The following is a 4,792-nucleotide window of genomic DNA, read 5'->3' as shown; positions in this document are numbered from 1 at the left end:
CGGGCTATATGAGTATACAGTCATGTCCTTCGGCTTGACTAATGCCCCGGCTTTCTTCATGCATCTGATGAACATGGTCTTCATGGATTATCTGGATGTTTTCGTGGTGATCTTTATTGATGATATTCTGATCTTCTCCAAGACAGAAGAAGAGCATGAGGAGCATCTGAGACTCGTATTGCAGAGATTGAGAGAGCATCAGCTGTATGCCAAGTTCAGCAAGTGCGAGTTCTGGATTGACGAGGTTCCATTCCTCGGTCATGTCATCTCTCAGGGAGGCATTGCTGTTGATCCGAGTAAGGTGAAGGATGTGCTCGAGTGGGAGACACCGCAGACAGTAAAGGAAGTCAGGTCTTTCTTGGGCTTAGCTGGATATTATCGGAGGTTCATTGAGAATTTCTCCAAGATCGCGAAGCCTTTGACTTCTTTGCTGGAGAAAAATGTGGCTTTCGTATGGACTGATGAGCATCAGATGGCCTTTGATGAGCTAAAGAAGAGGTTGACTACGGCGCCAGTCCTGACTCTACCAGACCAGACGAAGAGGTTCACGGTATATTGTGATGCTTCGAAGGATGGTCTTGGGTGTGTTCTGATGCAGGAGGGCAGAGTGATTGCTTATGCTTCACGGCAGCTTCGCCGGCATGAGCTGAACTATCCCACTCATGATCTTGAGTTAGCCGCAGTTGTGCATGCTCTGAAGATTTGGAGGCATTACTTGTATGGGCAGCGGTGTGATATCTACACTGATCACAAGAGCCTCAAGTACATTTTCACGCAGAATGAGCTGAACATGCGGCAGAGAAGATGGCTAGAGTTGGTCAAGGATTATGATCTGGAGATTCACTATCATCCGGGCAAGGCCAATGTTGTAGCAGATGCTCTGAGCAGAAGAAGTTATGTCAACATGGCCGTGGCTTTCCAGATGCCTCCAGAGTTATGCGAGGAGTTCGAGCAGTTGAGTCTGGGCTTCTTGCATCATACTTCCAGTGTAGCATTTGAGGCAGTACCGACTCTAGAGTCAGAGATCAGGCAGCATCAGAAAGATGATGAGAAGCTGCAGGAGATCCGTGAGTTGCTCAAGAAGGGCAAGGCCCCACATTTCAGAGAGGATGATCAGGGTACCTTGTGGTACAAGAACCGGATCTGTGTGCCAGATGTGAAGGACCTCCGGAAGTTGATTCTGAGTGAGGCCCATGATACAGCATACTCTATTCATCCGGGCAGCACGAAGATGTACTATGATCTGAAGGAACGTTTCTGGTGGTATGGGATGAAGCGTTCAGTGGCAGAGTATGTGGCTATTTGTGATACCTGCCAGCGTGTCAAGGCTGAGCATCAGAGGCCAGCAGGTCTATTGCAGCCTTTGAAGATTCCAGAGTGGAAATGGGAGGAAATCACTATGGACTTCATTGTTGGATTGCCTCGTACTCAGAAAGGGTACAACTCTATTTGGGTAGTAGTGGATCGATTGACGAAGGTTGCTCACTTCATTCCGGTGAACACTACTTACTCCGGTGCTAGACTTGCAGAGTTGTACATCTCTCGGATTGTCTGCTTACATGGTGTGCCCAAGAAGATCATATCTGACAGAGGGTCTCAGTTCACTTCTCGGTTCTGGGAGCAGCTCCATGATTCGCTGGATACGAAGCTGCGTTTCAGTACGGCTTATCACCCTCAGACAGATGGGCAGACAGAGAGAACCAACCAAGTGTTGGAGGATATGCTGAGAGCTTGTGCTATTCAGTATGGTACCAGTTGGGATAAGTGCCTGTCGTATGCTGAGTTTTCATATAACAACAGCTATCAGGCCAGTCTGAAGAAGTCTCCCTTTGAGGCATTGTATGGCAGAAAGTGCAGGACTCCTCTCTATTGGGATCAGATTGGTGAGAAGCAGCTCTTTGGCCCTGAGATCATAGATGATGCAGAGTAGATGGTTCAGGCTGTGCGAGAAAATCTGAGGATTGCACAGAGCAGGCAGAAGAGCTATGCTGATGGCAAACGGAGAGACCTGACTTTCAGTGTCGGTGATTATGTATACCTGAAGGTGTCTCCGATGAGAGGAATCCGCAGATTCAATGTCAAAGGGAAGTTAGCACCTCGGTATGTGGGGCCATTCAAGGTGCTAGAGCGGAAAGGCGAAGTTGCTTATCGCCTAGAGTTACCGCTCAGTCTCTCGGGAGTTCATGATGTCTTCCATATATCTCAGCTGAAGAGGTGTTTGCGAGTACCCGAGGAGCAGGCACCCCTGGATGGAGTCGATGTGCAGGAGGATCTGACTTATACTGAGCATCCGGTGCAGATTCTGGAGACATCAGAGAGGATTACTCGGAACAAGCGCATTAAGATGTGCAGAGTTCAGTGGAGCCATCATAGTGAAGCTGAGGCTACTTGGGAGCGAGAAGATGAGTTGAGAAAGACATATCCAGATCTCTTTGCTAGCCAGCCCAGCTAAATCTCGAGGACGAGATTTCTTTAAGGGGGTAGGGTATGTAACACCCTAATTTAAATTTCAGCATTTATTAATAAATTTAATTGGCTTTATTTAAATTTCTAAGGTTTATTGTGTTAGACTTGCATTTAATCTAGCTTTTGTTTCACAAGTAATTAAAAATTTTCTTAGGTTTAACTTTGTTAATGCATTCATGCTGATGCATTGTTTTAATTGTTTGATTTCATAGGGGTTTGAATTCAAAATTTATTTTGAATTCAAATAGTTGAGCTTGAGTCAGACATAGAATAGAAATAGAAATAGAAAAGGAAAAACCCAAAGCAAACCCAAACCCAATTTCCCAGCCCGACCCAGCCTCTCCCCGGCCCACTTCTCTTCCCTCTCCCTCTTCCCGCGGGCCCAGCCCGGTCCCACGGCTCCACTTTCGCGCTCGGCCCACCACCTCCGGCCTGGCCCAGCTCCGCACGGCCCATCCCGCGCAGGCCCGCTCGCCCAGCACCCAAGTCGCCCCGCACCGCCTGACAGCCCGACCCCACCAGCCAGCGCCCGCTCTCAGCCGCGCGTTGCCCCTCTCCCCGTCGCTGCCAGCAGGGCCCACCAGTCAGCTCCGTCCCCTCCACCTCCGCACAGCGCAGCAACGGCTGCCCCGCGATCTCCGCCGCGACTCCGCCCGGGCTCGCACGACGAAATCCCAGGGGCCCCCTTTAATTAGCCCCCACCCGGGCCCCTGCGTCCTCAACTCCACCCCGCCGCCACCCAAACCCTAGCGCCCCCGCTCTGCTCCACCGCCAGGAAAGCCTTGCGCTGCCGCAGGTGAGCTCTGTCCTCGCCGAATTGCTCACCGCCGGTGATGCTTTGGCCCCCCTGACCCCCGTATCCTTTCCGCAGGACCGCTTTGGGTCGAGCCGTGCCATCCAGTACCCGGAGACGCCCAGCAGCGGCCGGACCCCGAGCTCCGCCCGTGCGTCGCCGCCGGACATCGCCGTCGCGCCTCCGACCCGCCATCTTCGCTCGATTCGGACCTAGGTGAGACCCACCTCGACCTACCCTTCCTTTTGCACCCGATATCGTGGCCAGAGGGTCACTTCCGGGGCCGGAACATCCACACCGGCGCTCCGCCGTCGCCGCGCCATGGCTGAACCGCCGCTCTGCTGTGCCGCAGCCCGAGCTAGGCCTCAGTGTAGTTTAGCCGTGCCTAGTAGATGCTCCCAGTGCCGAAAACCCGAGCCAAATGGGGCCAGAACCGCACTAACGCGGTACGCCGGCGAACCCAAGCCGCCGGTCACCGCCGGCCATCCTCTCCGGCCGTTGCAGCCCTTTCCTGAGCCCACCAGTGGCTTACGCGTGTCGCCTAGAGGCTTGTAGACCCCAGCCCCGCTCGAACCCTCCACGGGGAGGCCGAGTTTGGCTTGCGCCGGCGATCCCCCGCCGCGGAGCTCTGCTCCGGCGACAGCGCCGCCGCCTCCCGCGTGCCCAAACCCCCCCAGCCGCCCGATCTCGAATGGACGGCCTAGATTAGATCTAGGACTGAGCCACCCTGAGCCGTTAGATCCAGATCCAGCGGCCCACGTGCGTGGATACCGGTTCGGCCTAAACTTTTTGCTAAAGAGCCCCTGGCTTTTCCCTGATTCAACCCGCGGTCCTGAGATATTCAAAAATAATTGCGCAGAGGTCCTGTTTTTAGCGTTTGACCCCCTGAGCTTCTTTAATTTTGAACCCGCCGTCCACCCGTGGCAGTTTTACGCGTTAGCCCCTGAAACTAAGGTTTAATTGCGTTTAGACCCTCGGTTTTAGCAGAAAAGTCCCTGGAACTTCAGTTTTCTTACAAATAAGCCCCTGAGCCTTGTTTTTTGCCTAGAATACGCGTTTTAGCTCCGTTTTTAGCGTTCTTTATGTCCACGCGATCGTTGTGACGCGTAGAATAGTTTTAAACTAGTTTAGTGTGCTGTTTTCATGTATTGATGTACTGTTCTTTAGTTTTTGTTAGAGTTTGCTTGTATGCTTATTATTGTGCGTTGTCTTGGCCATGTGTTCGTGAGTAGACGTTGATCCATCCGAGGAGCCCCAGTACCAGTACCAGGAGCAGCCGTCTTCCGAGCACTTTGAGCAGCAGCAGGAGCAGTACGAGGAAGGCAAGTATAACATGAACAACCCATCACTTTTAAATACGTTTTCATACTGCATTTTAATACTGTATGCCTTTAAGGATTTCCTAGCCACTTTATATCCTTTATTTATATCCTTTGGGTTGCATTTTGGTTAGTTGTGCTAGGTTGCTGCGCTATAACACACTCTTGTCCTTTTTAATTAATTTGACTAATGGTTTACTTGAATTTAATTCTG

This window comes from Panicum virgatum, chromosome 7N, assembly GCF_016808335.1.
Source record: "Panicum virgatum strain AP13 chromosome 7N, P.virgatum_v5, whole genome shotgun sequence".
NCBI classification, from domain to species: Eukaryota; Viridiplantae; Streptophyta; class Magnoliopsida; order Poales; family Poaceae; genus Panicum; species Panicum virgatum.
This window is presented reverse-complemented; position numbering follows the sequence as displayed.